The sequence below is a fragment of the Lycium barbarum genome, chromosome 2, assembly GCF_019175385.1.
Source record: "Lycium barbarum isolate Lr01 chromosome 2, ASM1917538v2, whole genome shotgun sequence".
In the NCBI taxonomy this organism is placed as follows: Eukaryota; Viridiplantae; Streptophyta; class Magnoliopsida; order Solanales; family Solanaceae; genus Lycium; species Lycium barbarum.
The window spans coordinates 28,270,667-28,291,854 of NC_083338.1; positions in this window are offsets into that span (position 1 = coordinate 28,270,667).

Below are 21,188 nucleotides of genomic sequence, written 5' to 3' on the forward strand. Positions count from 1 at the left end.
GCTCAATTTTCTCTAGCTTTAGTTCAAACACTCTTATGTTATCAATTATCTAATATGAGTATGAACTTTCTTGAAGGTAGAAACACGAGCAACGAAGAAGAACGATCAAACGATAGAATAGCTAAACGAAAGAGGTATGTAAGGCTAATCCTTTATTTCTAAGGCATGACTCCTATGACACGGATTTTCCTATTCTTCCGTGATCTTCATAAATAATGGAAATTATGAGTCCATGACAATAAAAAGCTACTTACGCACATGATAAAGAAAGGGGATACGATACGAGCATGATAATGATGATGATGAATATAAGTATGAAGAATCCTAGAGTAATATAAGATGTCCATGAAGCTACTGATCCTAAGTACAGTTTCATTGATAATTTTCCTTGTGTACACTCACCTTAAAATGCTAGTCCCTCCAAGGTGAGACATGACGAATATGATCACTCCATAACGTAGTCGGGGGTTCACGACCTTATGTCACCTTGACACAGCCATGGTTACCTCCAAGTTCTAATGTAGGATTGATGATGAATGTATGATGGTGTTAAGTTATGATAAGATTATGATATGCCTATGAGAGGTGTAATAATGATGAGTTTATGATTGATTATATGACGATACGATTCCACTGTGCCTAGTTGGCCGGGCATGTCACCGCGAAGGCAGGCTGCATACGATTCCACCGTGCCTAAATGGCCGGGCATGTCACCGCTAAGGCCGGCTGCTATGTTTACACTGAGGCTGGAGGGCCGGGCATGATCACCGCTAGTGGGCGGCATATGATGGTTACCCGGACGCGGGTTAACGATGATGATTCATATGATTCGATGATGTATGTGCTATGATGATACATGTACTATGATTATATACATGATATATGTATGAAATGTATCCACCCTTGATAGTTATGTAGGTTGTATCTTCACCTTATGACTTATGATTTCTCTATCATGTTCATTTCTTTCATGCCTTACAACTCAGTACAATGTTCGTACTGACATCCGTTTTCTTTGGATGCTGTGTTCATGCCCATAGGTAGACAGGAAGGTGATCCAGACTCATAGAAGTTATCAGCAGAATTACAGGAGCACTCCATTACTCCGGAGGTGCTATTTGGTTTATTCTTTTGTGTGTGTGTGTGTGTGTATATATATATATATATATATATATATTCGTATTTTGGGCACGACGGGGTCTTGTCTCGCCCATATGTCTAGTACTCTACTAGAGGCTCATAGATACGCATGTGTGGGTAGTATGGTCTCACGATGCCCTTATTATATATGTATTATTTTAATAGCCGAAGGGCTTATGTATATAAAAGTAATTATGTTCCAAATGAAAAATGGTTTTCCTATGTTTATGAGCACAAGAATAGTGAAAATGTATAATAAGTATGATGAGTAATAGAATGAGTGGTGCTTGGTGGTTAGCCTTGGGTACCTGTCATGGCCCCTAGTCGGGTCGTGACAAAAGTGGTATCAGAGCAGTTCAGTCCTAGGAAGTGTCTACGAGCCGTGTCTAGTAGAGTCTTGTTTATGGTGTGTTGCGCACCACACTAATAAACAGGAGGCTACAGGGCATTTAGGAAAAATGACCATCTTTCATCTTAAGAGATCGTGCGATAGAGCTGTGTTATAAGATTTTCTCCTCCTTAATAGTGTGCTATGATTTCATAATTGCCGCCAAAGGGAAAAGCTACTGCCGCCTAGAAGGGCAAGACTACGATGAAAAGGCGGGTAGAAAGAGAGCCACCAATGAATGTAGAAGAGGGCGAGTCACATAATGAGGCCCCATCTAACACTTCTCCCACTCCGTCTATTATAGAAGAACAAGAAGGGGCTTCGGTTCCAGCTCCTATTCCTCCATTTTCTCCACCGGCTACTTTGGGTCAACAAGTGACCGAGGCTATTCATCTATTGACTCAGTTAGTTTCCGCCCAGGCATAGCGGCAGAATGCGGGTCCAAGTGATCGGGCAGCTAGTACCAGAGCCCGTGATTTGATGAGTTTGAATCCTCCGGAGTTTTTCGGGTCAAAGCCAAATGAAGACTCGCAAAGTTTTATTGATGAAATGTTGAGAATGTTGAAGATTATTCATGCCTTCGAAACTGAATCTATGGAGTTGGCATCTTATAGACTTCGAGATGTGGCGGTATTATGGTACAATAATTCGCTATTATCAAGAAAAGAGAATGTGCCTCCTCCCGTTTGGTAAGAATTTGTAGATGCCTTCATCCACCACTATTTGCCACCCGAGGTCCGCTGAGTTAGAGCGGATAGATTTTTAAATTTGAAACAAGGGAATATGAGTGCTCCGGATTATAGCCTTTCGTTTAATTCATTGGCTAGATATATCCCGACTATGGTGGTCGACATGGGAGATAGAGTTCACCAATTTGTGAATGGCTTAGGGCCACATTTGTTCAAGGATTGTTTGACGGCTTCGTTGCAAGTTGGGATGGATATTTTCTGTATTCAAGCCCATGCCTAGAATTTAGAAGGAAAACAATATCCACAATGGGGTGATTGTGATACTGATAGAAGGCAAAGTAAGAGGGCCAGATCTATGGGGGCAGGTAGTGATTATAGAGGGGGATCGAGGCAGACCTATCCCAGACATTCAAGCCAGTCGGCGACTAGTGCGCCTCTACGATTTGCAGATAAGAGATTTGATCGCTCCTTTCTTTCAGGACAGGGTCAGAGTTCGAGAGTTTGAGGTTCTTAATTTGGGGGTGATCATAGTCATAGGAGACCACCCGTGCAGCGATGTAGTCAGTGCGGTAAATTACATTCGGGGCCATGCCGCCAGGGCACAGATACTTGCTATGTTTGTGGACAGACTGGGCACTTGATGCAAGATTGTCCCTGGAGGTATGGTAGGGGTAGGGTTCAGCCTACAGGATCAGCGGTCGGTTCTTCTTCGGTGCGCCCGATAGGAAAGACTCCCCAGATTTCAGCAGGTCGAGGCAGAGGCAGAGGGGGAGCATCAACTTCAGGTGCCACTCAGCCCGTATGTATGCTTTAGCTGGATGACAGGATCTTGAATCCTCCCCAGATGTGGTTACATATACATTATCCGTATTTTCCCATGATGTGTATGCATTGATAGATTCGGGTTCTACCCTATCTTATATTACTCCGTATGTTGTTGGTCGTATTGGGGTGAAACCTGAGCTAATTAAACCTTTTGAGGTATCGACTCTGGTTGGTGATCCCATGATAGCTAGACGAGTGTATAAAAATTGTGTAATTGTGATATGCGACCGCCAGACTAAAACTGATTTAGTTGAGCTGGAAATGTTAGATTTTGATGTGATTATGGTTATGGATTGGTTGGCCTCATGCTATGCTAATGTTGATTGCCGAATGAAAGTGGTTCGATTTCAATTTTCGGGAGAGCCCGTGCTTGAATGGAAGGGTAATGCAGCATCTCCAAGAGGTAGGTTTATTTCCTACCTTAAGGCACGGAAGATGATAGCTAAGGGATATATTTATCACTTAGTCCGATTTCATGAAACCGAAGCAAAGTCGCCAACTTTCCAGTCCGTTCCGGTAGTGAATGAATTCCCGGACGTATTTCTAGATGAACTTCCAGGTCTTCCACCGAAAAGAGAGATTGATTTTTCCATTGACGTGTTGCCGGACACCAAACCTATTTCTATTCCTCCTTACCGAATGGCTCCAGCAGAATTGAAAGAATTAAAGGTACGGTTGAAAGATTTGCTTAAGAAGGGGTATATTAGACCCAATTCGTCACTGTGGGGAGCACCAGTCCGATTCGTGAGGAATAAGGATGGTTCCCTACGGATGTGCATCGATTATAGGCAATTGAATAAGGTGACGATAAAGAACAAATATCCTCTCCCAAGGATTGATGATTTGTTTGATCAACTACAGTGAGCCAAGTGGTTTTCCAAAATATACTAGAGGTCATGTTATCACCAAGTGAGAGTTAAAGAAGGGGATATTCCCAAGACAGCTTTCAAAATGAGATAAGGCCATTATGAATTCTGGGTGATGTCGTTTGGGTTGACTAATGCTCCGGCAGTGTTCATGGATTTGATGACTAACGTATTCAGGCCTCTCTTGGATTTATTCGTAATAGTGTTTATTGATGACATTCTGGTATACTCTTACACAGAATCAGAACATGCAGATCATTTACGTATTTTTCTTAGAATTCTTCGAACTCGAGAATTGTATGCAATATTTTCAAAGTGCGAGTTTTGGCTGAATTCTGTGACATTTTTGGGTCATGTTATTTCCGATGATGGCATTCGAGTTGATACTTAGAAAATCGAAGGTGTGAAGACTTGGCCAAGGCCTATGACGCCCACAGAAGTCCATAGTTTTCTAGGATTAGCAGGGTACTACAGAAGGTTCGTAGAAGGATTTTCCTCTATTTCAGCCCCATTGACGAAGCTAACCCAAAAGTCTGCTAAGTTTCAGTAGAGTGATGCTTGTGAACGCAGCTTCCAAGAGTCGAAGGATAGATTGACCTCAGCCCTAGTCTTGACACTCGCAGAAGGGCCAAATGGCTATGTTGTATACTGTGATGCTTTCGGTGTTGGGTTAGGATGTGTGTTAATGCAGCACGGTAAAGTCATTGCTTATGCTTCGATACAGCTGCGGAAACATGAAAAGAACTACCCAACTCATGATCTCGAATTGGCTGCAGTTATTCATGCATTAAAGATGTGGAGACATTACTTGTATGATGTGCATGTCGATATCTATACAGATCACAAGATTCTTCAATACATTTTCAAACAGAAGGAGTTGAATCTGCGGCACAGGCGGTGGCTAGAATTATTGAAAGATTATGATTTGAGTATTTTATACCACCCCGAAAGGGCAAATGTAGTAGCTGATGCGCTTAGCCGCCGATCAATGGGCAGCCTATGTGAAGCTCCTCCGAAAAAGAAAGAATTAATTCATGAGCTCCACCAACTATCTAATCTTGGAGTTCGTGTGATTGATTCAGGTAGTGCAGGGATTGGTATTAATGATCCCACAATTTCGTCCCTGAATATGGAAGTAAAAGAACGTCAATGTGAAAATCCTCAATTGAGCCATTATAGAGACACACTTCATGAAAAAAAGAAGTCTCCATTTAAAACTTCTATGGATGGAATTCTTAGATACCGAGGCAGGCTATGTGTTCTGAACATTGCAAAATTGCGCCGACGAATTCTAGAAGAAGCTCATTATTCTCGGTATTCTATTCACCTAGGTGCAACGAAGATGTATCATGATATCAAGTCGATATATTGGTGGGATGGCATACAGAGGGACATAGCAGGATTTGTAGCTCAATGTTCAAATTGCAAGCAGGTAAAAATCGAACATCAAAAGCCAGAAGCAATGGAAATCACTACTTGGAAATGGGAAGTGATCAACATGGATTTTATTGTGGGGTTACCCCGTTCTCGAGGCAAGTATGATTCCATATGGGTAATTGTGGACAGACTCACGAAAGCGGCTCATTTTCTTCCAGTCAGAACCACATACTCGGCTGAAGATTATACAAAGTTGTATCTCAAAGAAATTGTGCGACTCCATGGTATTCCGATATCCATTATCACAGATATAGGAGCGCAATTTACAGCCAAGTTCTGGAAGTCCTTATAAGAAGGTCTAGGTACTCAAGTAAAGCTCAGCACGGCATTCCATCTGCAAACTGATGGGCAAGCCGAACGTACTATTCAGACCTTGGAAGATATGCTACAGGCATGTATACTAGATTTCGATGGTAGCTGGGATGACCACGTACCTCTTATTGAGTTTGCATACAACAATAGCTACCATTCCAGTATCCAAATGGCTCCGTATGAAGCTCTATATGGAAGGAAGTGCAGATCCCTTATTTGATGGTTTGAAATAGAATAAGTACAGCTAATAGGTCGTGAGTTGATTCAACAAGCAGTAGAAAAAGTCAAGGGTGATCCGAGATCGACTATTGATAGCCCAAAGTCGCCAAAAATATTATGTGGACAATCGCCGACGAAACTTAGAATTTCAAGTTGATGATTGGGTATTCTTAAAGGTATCACCAATGAAAGGTGTGATGTGATTTGGCAAGAAAGGAAAGTTAATTCCTCGATACATTGGACCCTATAAGATTATCCGCAAGGTGGGTCAAGTAGCTTATGAATGGAATTTGCCTCCAGAACTTGAATCAGTCCATCTAGTTTTTCATGTTTCAATGCTCCGCAAGTATGTCGGGGATTCTATGAAGATTGTCCCAATAGATGATGTTCAAGTGACAGAAAAGCTAGTATATGAAGAAGTGCCCATTGCCATATTAGACCGATAAGTACGGAAACTTCGAAATAAGGAAGTGGCCTCAGTTAAAGTATTATGGCGAAATAACAACTGAGAAGAAATGACTTGCGAAGCAGAAGAGAGTATGAAATACAAATACCCGCATTTATTTCATCCCCCAGAAGAGATTCACGATGAAATAGCAAGATTATGAGGTATGTATGTTTTCTTTTTATGCATATGGGTCGTGTGTGGCCAACTTATATTATTATTGTGTTGTGGCCCTGTGAGGCAATGTTATTATGGGCTGTTGTGATAGGATGGTAGTGCCATATTACAGGGGAAACTCAGGTGAAATTTTCATAGAATTCCCGAGTGCTTAACATTCGAGGACGAATGTTCCAAAGGGGGGAAGAATGTTACACCCCAAAAAATTTTCGATAGTGAATAGACTAACGAAGGGCACAACGTATACGATGTTTTAGTAAGTAAGAAATAACATTTGATGATTCTAAATGAGATTTCAAAGACATTTGAGGTAGGAGACGAAAGTTGTTAAGGGAGACAAGGTATATGCTGTGTGTCGGGCAGAATTTACGAGTATCGAGTTAATGATGGCTTAATGATGTTTTAGAGAAGAGTTACAATGTCTCTTAGATTGTTAACGAGGTGTTAAACAAGTACCAAGAAGGTTCCATAAGTATTTGAGATCAAACGAAGTGACGAGAACCAAAATCAGAGGAAAGGTAGATTATACGACCGATTATACGGTCCGTATAATGGTCCGCAGAATCGTCACAGTAAAGGTCCCTCACTGATGGGATTATACGGTCCGTATAATGTGCCGTATAATGGTCACAGAATGAGTTGTTAATGGGGTGATTTCACGGTCACTTATACGGACCTTATAAAATTATACGGACCATATAAGTTTATACGGACTGTATAAGTGTCCGTATAATGATGTCGGGACAGATTTTTAATTTATAAAAGAATATCCCAAGTTCATCTAACTCATTTCATTTTCTCTCTCCACGACTCAAGATCTCTCTAGAACTTTCCAAACCCCTCATATACAAGAATCCAAGTGAAATCAATGATCAACTTCATCAAATCAAGAGAAACAAGTGCAAGAAACTCACTAGGGTTCATCTAAGGCAAGAAATTTCATAGGAAGTGGAACTAGGGTTTTGCTCAAGTGAAGTATTTGCACTTAAAGTTCATTCCCACACCATATATGGTAAGTTTTATGGTATTTCTATGTTATTTAAGGTATTGAAAGTTAAAACTCGTGGATTGAAGAAGGAGATAGAAAATGGGTTATGAATGTGGGAATAGTGCCATTTTTTAGTAGTAGTTTGGGGTGAATCATGAATATTGATATGTTGTGAGTGTAATTACGTTATGAATGATGTTAAGAGCATGATAAAAACATTAGATGAGAATGAATGTAATGTTGTATTAGGATCATGATTATGGATGACCTTGAGAGGAAATGGTGGGGATTGTATAATGATGAATTTGACAAAAGTTATTGATGATGATATTCAGAATGTTATTATTGACGTTTTGGGGTCGATATATGATATGGAGAAAGTAGTAGAAACAAAGGAGATGCTGCTCAATTTTCTCTAGATTTAGTTCAAACACGCTTATGTTATCAATTATCGAATATGAGTATGAACTTTCTTGAAGGTAGAAACACGAGCAATGAAGAAGAACGATCAAACGATAGAATAGCTAAACGAAATAGGTATGTCAGGCTAATCCTTTCTTTCTAAGGCATGACTCCTATGACACAGATTTTCCTATTCTTCCGTGATCTTCATAAATAAAGGAAAGTATGAGTCCATGACTATAAAAAGCTACTTACGCACATGATAAAGAAAGGGGATACGATACGAGCATGATAATGATGATGAAGAATATAAGTATGAAGAATCCTAGAGTAATATAAGATGTCCATGAAGCTAATGATCCTAAGTACAGTTTTATTGATGATTTTCCTTGTGTACACTCACCTTAAAATGCTAGTCCCTCCACGGTGAGACATGACGAATATGATCACTCCATAACGTAGTTGGGGGTTCACGACCTCATGTCACCTCGACACAGCCATGGTTACCTCCAAGTCTAATATAGGATTAATGATGAATGTATGATGATGTTAAGTTATGATAAGCCTATGAGATGTGTAATAATGATGAGTTTATGATTGATTATATGACAATACGATTCCACCGTGCTTAGTTGGCCGGGCATGTCACCGCGAAGGCGGACTGCATACGATTCCACCGTGCCTAAATGGCCAGGTATGTCACCGCTAAGGCGGGCTGCTATGTTTACACCGAGCCTGGAGGGCCGGGAATGATCACCACTAGTGGGCGGCATATGATGGTTACCCGGACGCGGGTTAACGATGATGATTCATATGATACGATGATGTATGCACTATGATTATACATGTACTATGATTATATATATGATATATGTAAGAAATGTATCCACCCTTAAAAGTTACGTTGGTTGTATCTTCACCTTATGACTTATGATTTCTCTGTCATGTTCATTTCATTCATGCCTTAAATACTCAGTACAATGTTCGTACTGACTTCCGTTTTCTTTGGACGTTGTATTCATGTCCACAGGTAGACAGGGAGGTGATCCGGACTCGTAGAAGTTATCAGCAGAATTACAGGAGCACTCCATTACTCCGGAGGTGCTATTTGGTTTATTCTTTTGTGTGTGTATATATATATAAATATGTATTTTGGGCACGACGGGGTCTTGTCCCGCCCATATGTCTAGTACTCTAGTAGAGGCTCGTAGATACGCATGTGTGGGTAGTATGGCCTCACGATGCCCTTATTGTATATATATTATTTTGATAGCCGAAGGGCTTATGTATATAAAAGTAATTATGTTCCAAATGAAAAATGGTTTTCCTATGTTTATGAGCACAAGAATAGTGAAAAACGTATAATAAGTATGATTAGTAATAGAATGAGTGGTGCTCGATGGCTAGCCCCGGGTACCCGTCATGGCCCCTAGTCGGGTCGTGACAGTTATTGTTTGCAACGCTTATTAATTCCTCACTTTCTAAATATCCTAATACTATTTAAGATTGTCCTGAATCTGTAGCTTTAATACTTCTTCCCTCTTTTTTCCTGGCTAGCCAGACTCATACCTTAGGATCATTTAAAATTCTAATCGTAAGGCTCATATACTCCTAATTTCCTTCGGTTATTCTTGTTCCATCTTGCAACATAACTTTATTTCCTTTACATCCTTCATTTGCTATTCAGTCTTGTTTTACTACTCAATAATCTTGTGACAAGAGAACTTTTGAAAAGGGATTTTTTCCTGTACCTTGGTTCCACTTTTTGTCTTATATTCATATATCCTTATACTCGTATGTTACGACCCTAATTACCGATCGTGCGGGCACCTACCTTATTATCACTAGTAGGCAAACCCTTACACGTTAATCCATTAATCACTAGCCAATTTTATCTTCTTTAACCATTTATACTCAAACAACCAATGATCGTGTGAATGAATAAATAAGTAAATAAAACAATTCATAATTAATAGATAATATAAGTGCGGAAGCCTTAACTATTACACCCCCAAGATCAGAAAGTCATCGTACAAGGACTCTAACTAACAATGTCTAAAGAATGAAGTATATCTCAAATATAATAATAAAGAATGTCTGGAATAAAAATAGACATCTGGAAAGAGAGATCTTCAGGTGGCATGGCATGGATAGAAGCTCACCCTCGGATCTGATCAAGCAAACTAGCTTCAAGCTAGAGATGTAGTCTGGATGAAATCTCTGGAACACAATCTGCACTCAAAAAGGTTGCAGCAAGGTAGTATCAGTACAAACACTATGTACCGGTAAGCATCATAGGCCGACTAAGATTAGTTCACGTATATAAGCATAAAATCAACAAGATAAATAAATAGACACTTAATACTCAATCCAAGTAACTCAATATCTCATAACAGAGTCATAACCTAAGATGAAGCTTCTAACCCACAAGTCTGTCAAGTTGCAGTAATCTCACCTGATAATCACAAGCCCAAGTTCCTTCCCTAGGTAGAGTCACTAATCCACAATTTAACTCAGTCAATGATAATATCAATACCACAACAGCCATTTCAGTAAACACACAAAAATAAAAACTAAACGAGCCATATAATGATGCAGAATAAAATGTAATGATGCACAATGCAAAATATGATGATGTGCAATGCAATGTAATGCAATGCACTGGCCAAATACACACTGTTCACACATGTTAACTAATGCCATCGCTCAGTAGTCATGACCTGCAGGGGACCCATGGTGTCCATGTACCACTCGTTCCGGATTCACTCCTCGGACCCGAGCATAAACCTCCACTTCGGAATGAGCCTCGGACGCGGGCCATATTAATGTATCCCTCATTTCCGGAACGAACCTCAGACTACTAGCCATAATCTAGGTCACATATGTGCCTTTCCATATATCTGTACATAACTGTATTTCCTGCCCTCTTATTATCCATGCTCAAATCATCAAGTACCATGCATCAAATAGTATCACGAGTTCAACAAGAAGATTATATTAATTTCTTTACTAATTTCACATCACAATGTATGTCTCAACGTATTCCAGTTCATTAGTATGTATGGACTATGAAAAATTAACAATATCAATGTCAAACACAAGGCATCATGCCACAAGTCTTCCAAACCATATCCATCATGCATGAGTGTATGAATGCATAAATGAGTGTAAACGTGGTAAATCAATGCAAGCCAATAAAGCAACAGTGGAGCTACAAGTCACAAGCCACAAGTCATATCAAGACTTGGATCAACTCAGCCATGAAATGAATCATACAGTCGTCTCAACCAACATAATAGTCTATGTCCCTCTTTACTTCCACATGTAGCAAGTACGCCTCACAACTAAGTCTTGTATTACTAAGAAGCTCTGCTTTTCTATATATTATCATCAACAGTAAATCATACATCAAGGGTTCATCTACATATTTTAATAAATATACACATCACAATTCAGGTCTAAACCCAGTATTCCTTCCTTTCTCCGATGATATGTGTCACAATAAAAAAGAGTCGAGTACAATACGACAATTCATGCAATAAGTCTAATCACAATAACGGGGCAACTAGACACCATCAATAACAATCAACCTAATAGAAATCCATCCCGAATCGCCACAGTATGAATACAACTACACCTCATATTTTGGTACATAAAGTAATGGCGACGAGCCCACAAAATCAGAAGTCATACCAGCCTAGCTACTATCCAACCCAAACACCATGTCCGAAGACCTAATCATGATTTCTCCCATCAATTATACACAATACATACGTTTCGCTAATCAAAGTTTAACTAAATAAGCCATAACCTACCTCGAATGCAGAACAAGAGCCACGAACTACTCCACACGAGCCTTCTATTTTCGAAGCGCCTCATAACGGTCAAAGTCTAACAATATGATGCTAAGTAAGTAATAAACCATGCACTTAAATAAGAACAACAATTTGGGGAAGAAGACCCACTTACTTCTACCCTTTTAAATTGGATGAAACTATCCTTCAATGGTGAATTAATCATAACCTATATCTCTACAATCATTAACCATCAATTTGTGGGTTTCTAATCAATTTTACCCTTAAAAATGATTTTAGGAAAAAGCTTCCATTTTTAGTAGAACCCTAAGTCGCAACATGAAATTCAAACCATAAGAAATCAAATTCTCTTCGTAGAAAGTGATAATCTATACCCCTACGTGATTAATCAACAATAAAATCAACAACCCAAAAATTATTTAAGGGTTTAATAATTCTAGGGTTCTAGGATTTTCATCCACCATTGATAGACCTCTTAGAAAAATCATGGAGCTTGAAGACAAAGGGAAAAAGAATAAATAAAGATGGGGACTTACCCTCCAAGATGCTTCCACCAAAGAATGGGATGAATTTTGTCTCTTTCTCTCTTGAAAACTGAGTTTGGGGTCTTAGGGTGAATGGTTCGAAGTTGGGATATAAAAATAGAGGTTTATGGCCCCGCTGACCACTGTGGCGGTCTGTAGACCACTGCAGGGGTCCTGCTATAGCGGCCTCTTGGTCGCTATAGCGGTTCTGTTGGACAGATCCGCACTAAAATGGTCATAACTCCCTCATCCGGAGGCCAAACGCGTCGATTCGTTTTCCTATAACTTTTTAATTGCGATACAGATCTAATGTTTCAGACCTCACTCAAAAAAAAACATCAGACGCTCAATCTGGATCCATTTCTATCCACAAACCTCCGATGAAAACATCGAATACGAGTGCGACAAAACCCAAACGCATCTGAAACTCTTTGGAACCTCACCAAAACTTGTGGACAAGTTCAAAATCATCATAATAACATGTTGGAACTTCCAAATCATTTACACGTGGTCATCCTAACCCGACGTTGACTGTGGTCAACTCTAACTCGTCAACTTAACTAGTTTCTCCGTCAATGACTCAATTACACTCGAACCTTGCGGAAACCAACCCAATGACTTCATTAAGTCATAGATCATACTACGGGAGTTGGGGAAAGGGTCAACAAGTTTAAATGGGTCAAAACACTATAATGACTAAATGGGTCGTTACATCGTACCGCCGTACAGCATCCTTGCCAATATATTTTATATGATAAAAAGGTCCTTTTCGATGCCTAGCTCTTTTTGTAACTTACATCGTTCTCTTACCTCTTCTACCTCTTTATGCTCATAAATCATTCGCATATTTATACTCAGGATCATATTTATACATATACCTATCCCTTCCACTTCTTACTTCGAGAAGAAGTTACAACTCCCATCTCGTCATACTGACACCTTATTAATGAAACACCTTGAAAGGTTAACCGACTCAAGTTTCTTCCAATCCGACCACCAATATAAGGAGTAACATATAGCAACATGGAACTCGGATAAATCAATGCATACACATCATAAGGAAATACTGGAAATATACCTATAACAACATCGGGTCAAGACTCAAGATCCTGTCGCCTAGCTAATGCATAGGTATGATGCTGAGGACCACTCGATCTAGACGCTCTTCCTGGATCTCTACCACGGCCTGCTGGTATCTGTGAGCTTTGCCCTAGAGGGAATACAAATGACGAAGAACCAGCTCTTGATCTTGTGGGCTGGACCCTACCTCTACCACATATCCATGGACAGCCACGCCTGATATGGCCTGGCCGAGCATAGGCATAACAAACACCTAACCCTAATCAACACGATCCCCAATGCAACTTACCACACTAATTACATCGTGGTACAGGCGGTCTCATCTGACTGGAAATAATCCTAACCTGGGAACTGGAAACTCTGGAACTCTGAGCTGGCCCAGAATAAGTGAGTTTATCAAACCTGGGTCTAGGAAACTGTGGAGGCGCACTAGTTGTTGAATGAGCTGAGCGTTTAGAGAACTGCTGCCTTGGTCCACCTCTGAACTCACCGTCAAACCTTGAAGAGTTGACCCTCTTTCTCTGAACCTATTCACCATGGCCCGCACCCTGCCTCTGAGCCTGAGTGACTACTAACTTGGTCAGTAAAAGGATGGCCTGTTTTATCTCCTGGCCTGCGGCATCTGGTTAAGGAACTGGGGTATTGTAGCTGGAGCTGAGGTCCCTTCATGCTCCTCTGAGTCGAGTGGAGTATGAGAGGTCCAAGATGGAACCTCATTATAGGACTCACCCTCCTCTATGTCTGCCAGCGGTTCCTGCTCTGTCCTCCTTCCAGCCACCGTCTTGCCCTTCTGGGCCGCCATTACTTTTTTCTCCATAGGCATCGCTGAAATCATAACACACGATTAGGAAAAAGGGGGTCCTGATAACATAGCTCTATCGCACGATCTAAGATGAGAAAGAAGGGTCAATCATTCCTAATTTCCCCGCAGCCTCCTATTTATAAGTGTGGCGCGCTTCACACCCATAAACAGGACTCTACCGAACACGGCTCATAGATACACCCTAGGATGAACTGCTCTGATACAATTTTTGTCACGACCCAACCAGAGGGCCATGACGAGCACCTTGTGCCGACCTACCGAGCACCTCTGAACGTACATCTCAGAATCGTTTCTAGGTAGACCACAAAGATAACTCATGGATATCATAAGCTGTAAGGCGTATATCACAAGACAACGACACGCCTCTATATAATCATTAACAACTATGCCCATCATCACAAGCCGACAAGGCTGCCAAGATATTATACAGCCATATGAACTAATAAGTTTATGAAACATCTAGCTGCATACATCTGTCTACAAGCCTCTATATAGAATATAAGAATCCATAAAGATGGGGCAGGACTCCGCCACACCCAAGTATACATATACACAAAAGAGTAATACCAACAGACTGTGGCTCCGAAGCAGATGGAGCGAACCTGAGATTTCGCTGATGAAGCTCCTAAGGATCAGATCCATGTACCTGTCTACCTGCGGATATGAATAAAGCATCCACAAGAAAGAACATCAGTACGAACAATGTACTGAGTATTTATAAGGCATGAATAACAACATAACACGAGATATGAAACATAACATGTTATAAAGAGATAACCTGTACTTCTGATTGCCTCGTAAGGCGGATACCATACATGCTTAGCCTTTTTAAAGAAAAAAAATTTCATACATATAATACTTAATAGTGCTGGGCCGGTTCCATATGTCATCATTAGCCCTCGTCAGGGCCTCTCACGTCCAGGCCTCCTGCGTCCGGGGTAATAATCGCATACTGCCCACTAGTGGTGCTACCGGGCCATATAGGCGCGGTGTTATTATCATTATCCATAAGCCGCCCACCGTAGTGATGTTGCCCGGCCATATAGGCACGGTGTTATTATTATTATTCATAAGCTGCCCACCGTAGTGGTGCTGCCCGGCCATATAGGCACAGTGTTATTATCATTATTCATGAGCTGCCCACAGTTGTGGTGTTGCCCGGTCATATAGGCACGGTGTGAGAAAATACATACATATACATCAAGCATGCATGAGAGATCAATTAAGATCTACAACTCTATCGGAGTGACGTAAGGTCGGTAACCTCCGATTTATATTCTGGAGCAATCATCAACGCCATATCTCGCCTTGAAGGAACAATCATCATAAGGTGAGATCAACAACAATGAATAAAATAAAGAAATTCATGAAATAAACTCAATAATCTTATAATAGCATCAAGACTATAAACTTTGGAATCTCTAGAAATGGGATCATCATCATCATTATCATCATAGGAAACATCTATCTTTAGCAAAAGAAGAACTTTGAGAATCATGAACTTCTAGCTTTTTGGAATAAGGATATTATGTAAAACATGTATGGGTTCATAAGAAAAGAATCATGCTTTTAGAAAGAAAGGGACTAGCCTTGACATACCTTGTCGTTCCTTAACTACTTAACGCTTATTCTTCCGAACTTGCAAATCTAAATTCAAGATAATTCATACCAAGGTCAAGCCATTGAAACTCTCATAGATCAAACTAGACTAATAAATGAGCCAACGAAAATCGGACAGCATTTTCCCCATACTATCTACTTCCTCCAAATTCCAAAACAACTCCCAAACATCATTAACAAAATCAACCATAACGTAATCAAGATAATACATGACAAACATATACAAATTCATCCGAAACTTCCTACGAAAATCAGTCCATGAGCCAACAACATCAACATATCTATCTACGACCTTTATGCCATGTTTTCCCTTACTGTAAACCATTAAAATCCTCAAAAGAAACGACTTACTATCAAACTCAACATGAAAAACATACCTTATAACTTGAAGAACTTCACCTCACACAATCACCCTAATGCTTATCCACCACAACTTCAATTAAATGTATGAACAAGCTTCTTCCATGAACTAGTTAAGGATTTTAAGGCTTGATCTTCTCTTGATTTGATTTGGAATGGTTTGGAGCGCTGGAGAGAGCTCATAGGGTCTAGAAGGTTCAGTTTTTGTGAAAATATGAGCCACAAAGTCATGGCCCTTCTTTGATTCCTCGAGATTCATTGTTAATCTTACAAACCCAAGCTTAATTAGATGCAGGAACTCCTAAATTTGCTATAACTTGGTATAAGAATATTGGATGAATGTTGTGGGAGCTTCTAGAGAAGTGTGTAGATGAGAAATGGTGAAAAATAAGGTGATTTAGGTGACTTCAGGGGGTATATATTGTAGTCCAAGTCGGTTTGGGCTGATGGGCTAAAATTGGTGGGCCTTTTAATTGACTTCTAGAATTTCCGCGTAGGTTTGCGGGCTTCTGGCAGTCCGTTTTTAAACGCCCATAACTCCCTACTCTGATGTCATATTGACGAACGGTTTATTGCGTTAGAAACTACGCTCGACAAACTTCATTTTAGGCTCTTGAAACACCTCAAAACTCCTGATATACCAGGAGATATACCTTTTTAAATTTGACCTAAAATTTCTATCCAAAATTTTGACCAAATTTTCCACAAACTTATTTCCTTCGATTTGCTTGATGCCGGAATATTTCGAAACTTTCTATACATGATATTTACCATTAATTATACTTGATAAGGGTCATGTCCATTGGTTCTAAGGTTGTCCTTCCCGGTTACGACTTATGAGATCATATTTCATCCTTTACTTCATTGTTACGTACTTCTCATGCCTTGTATCTTTCAAAACTTCACGGGACATCTCTGATACTCCATTAATATGGTGAAATACGTGGCATGCTCATGCTCTGCAAGTGCGAGGTGTAACAGTATGCACACATGGCAATAAAAAAAAATATATCCTCTCACCAAAGACCTAGTATAAAGGGAGTTCGGAAACTGCGCAATGTCCACTCTCGTAAAGGATAAGGAGATTAGTCTTGATAGAGACATGCTATACAAAAGGGGGCATCAGGACCTGTATTCCCTATATCACTACCGACAACCTAGCGTTTTAACGACATAGAGGAGGATGATAAAAAAAATCATACAAGCCAGGACAACCTATCAAAACACAACCATGAAGAAATAGATCCAAAGAAGGGTGTTGAAGAAGCAGACAATGTACGACGTACGCCAATATGAAAAGCAGATAAAAGGAAAAACATAAAGTTGAATTGATTACAGCAATCCTCCCCATGGCTATGAAAAGATTAGTGTGCACAGATAACACAAAAGCAAGGAAACTATTCAAATAACCTGATTCTCATGACTATCACGTATGCACCTTCTTTCCAATTGCAAATGTCTTAATTATGTCTATACTATCATTCCATACCAGCCAGCAATAAAAAATTCCCTCCATAAAGAAGCCAACCTATGTTTCTTATACCAAAACTCATGTTCATAAAGCCTCTTCTTGTTTACAAGTCCATATCTATTATGTTACACCCTATACTTTTATACGTTGAGTTTCGTCGTGAGTTAATCGACGTAGATTGAGAAAGCAATATTTTTGTTGAGGTAATAAGAGATTATACATGATCATCCTATGTATATGAGAGTTTATAATCATGTTTGGTAAGTGTTGGGAAGGTTTAACGTCAAATGAATCAGAAAGAATAAGTTTCATCGAAAGTCAGCAAGTTTGAAAATGTTATAACCCGTACTTTTGGGGTAAGACTAGGGGTGCTTAAAATGATAAGAAGGTCATTTCATGTGGTATTTTGGTCGTATGATTTCCGTGTGTTAAGCTTTGAATTCAAGTGAGCCGTGAAATGAAAGTCGACAAAAGTCGTCGCAAGTTACGTTCATAAGTTTGCTTAAATTTGGGTCAGATGTCACTGAGTTTTTCTCTCAATCTTCTTAGATTTACAGGGTTATCCATCTATCAAATTAAAAGTCTACGAGTCTAGTTTCTAACACATTAAACCGTTCATCAATATGACATCGTAGTAGAGAGATATTCACCTTTTCGCGAGATTGCGTAGGCAGCCCCTTTTGGGACCCACTATAGCGGTGGCCGACCTTCACTTATTTTTAACACATTTTTGGGATGAGCTTAGCTCCTTTTTCGACCTCCTTCCATGCTCAAACTCTCCAAACCCTCCCAAACAGTTCCTCCAAGGCTCCAAAGAAATTCCAAATAAATACACCATAATCCAACATCGAGTTACCTTAAAGAAGGAAGAACACCTCTACAAGATTGTGTTGGCATTAAGGGTTGTTGTGAGCTGTGTTGGGATGAGGTTCCAAGTTGTTCTACTGTTTAAGGTGATTATAACACCCTACTAATTGTTCTTAAACTTGTTTGCATGTTGGTTATGTTGTTAGGATGATAAACTACAAGATGATACTTTGATTAGCTTGAAATGTTGTTGTTCTTGATGGACTATTTTTAAAGTTGCTCTTATGAACTTTAAGTGGCTGGAAATTATGTTAAACAAATTTGATATGGTACTGTTAGTATGATTATATTGGTTTACATGTCAAGCTTCTTGAAGAAATTGCTAACTAGGAAAGGAAATGGCTATAAAGCACTTAGAAGTTGTCCGTAGTGATATTATCTTGTGTTAGGCTATTTTGGGTAACATTGAAATGGAATTGAAGGTTGGAAATCCTTAAAAAAGTATTGGTTAGTATACTGGATATATTACTATGTTCAAGAATGAATGATAATAGGGTTAAGGGTGTTAAAGGGAATCCAATCTGAGCTTGCCGCTCGTCGTGAAATATTGATGACTTGTTGTTGATATATTGTGCCTTGTTGTTGATGTTGTATTTATTGTGTTTCTCTTGTTGTTTTTGTTAATATGTGGAGTTGGAGGAACTCAATGTTATAGGGGAGATGCTTCCCATATTTATATTGACAAGTCACTAATGTAGGAATTAGACTAAGTCTCTTTACGGTGTTAATCATGGACCTTATTGTATTAATGTAGATTGAATTGTATTGTGGACTGCTTTTGAAGGCATTGAGGAGACGAGGAGATTGAGGTATATTAATGTTGTTCTCTTTCTTCTTTTAGCATGACAAGAATGAAACGAAACGTAAACGAACGATATTCATAAGAACTCTACTCTTAGATATGCTAGAAGCCTATGCTGCTTGACCTCCGTATGATGTTATTGATCTTGTCTTATGGTTATTGATCCTGCAAGGTAAGGTATGTTGATGATGTTACTTCAATGATGTTAATCGGAGGTGTATCGACCTTATGTCACTCCGATAGATTCAGATTATCTTCTTATCATTGATGCATTATATATATGTACATGTATACGATGATCACACAGGCGTTATATACATGTATGCTATATGATATGTATTTGGGATATGGGAATGGTAAGGCGTTATATACGCACCACCTCCTGATCGGCTGGTATATGATGATGATGACGATGATGCCCACATAGGACGATATGATACGATGGGATGCCCACAGAGGCTTGATGGCATTATTTACTCATAAATATGTATGACCATGTGTTATATACGTACATGTACGACACTTATGCATATTATCGCCCTTAGAGGCTTTCAGATGTATAGGTAGATTTTCTCTATTCTCATATTACCGTCATGTCTCTATTATGCTATTTTCATGCCTTACATACACGGTACATTATTCGTACTGACGTCCCTTTTGCCTCCTGAGGATGTGTTTCATGCTCGCAGGTCTCAATATATAGGTTGCGGCTCTCTCAGTAGGATATCAGCTCAGCAGACGGTGTGTCGTAGTCCACTTGTTCCAGAATTTCCTTATGAGTTAGTATAGTTATGTATGCATATTTACGGGTACGGCGGGGCCCTGTCCCGACCACGTTATGTTATGTACTCCAGTAGAGGCTTATAGACAGTTATGTATAGTAAGATATTGTATGGCCTTGTCAGCTTATGTACTATTACATAGATGTATATGATAGCCTTGTCGGCCCGTCCAGCTTGTTCTGCAGTTATGTCCTTACAGACTTGTGTTATTTATGTCTATTACTTTAGTTGGTTAGCTTATGGCAGCCCTAATGGCCCACTTATGCTTATGATTACATTACAGATATATGTCTAGTGGTACTCTGCAAGTAAACCTAGGTGCCCGTCATGGCCCTTCAGTTTAGGTCGAGACAAAAATAGTATCAGAGCAGTTTTGTCCTAGGGTTGTCTGCAAGCCATGTCTAGTAAAGTCTTATTTATGGATGTGTTACACGTTATACATATAAACAAGAGGCTGCAGGACATTTAGGATGGTTACTTTCCTTTCCTACTCTAGATTGTGCGATAGAGCAAAGTTGTAGGATATGAGATTCCCAATCCTAACCCTGAGTGTTTTGTAGTTGGAAAATGACTTCTACAGGAAAGAAGACAGCTGGTTCAAGGGCTTTAAGAGTGAGTTATTCTTATGAGATAGATCTATCTGAGGACATGCCCTCTATTGATACAGATCCTTCTGAAGCAATGTCTTCTATAAAGACAAACCAATCGGAGGTTCGGGAAGAATCGACAGGTCAGGTAAGGAGCAGGCAAGCGATAGAGACTGATCTTCAGACCCTATGTTGTGATAGATTATTTGATTAGGCACGGTCTTCTGCGAGGTTGAGCAATTTACAGATGGGGAATTTGAGTAACCCAAGTTTGATGGTATTTACGGAACAAGGTTCAAATAAAAATAGTGGTAGAACTGGAAGGATTAGTACAATTGGTACGTTTGCAGAAGGTATGGGTACTACTGAACAACTTGTAGAAGGACGACAAGAGGGAGAACTTCCTCAACTACCATTGTATCGATTTGTACCAAATCAAGGTTCCAAAGCAGGATCAAGGTAAGGAATTCGATTGTTGAAACTTCAGAACTCGAGTGATAAAATAAGAACGTAAAGCCTCCCTCTTAATAAATATTAGAGTGCTTCAGGTAAGTTTGTAAAACGTTTGA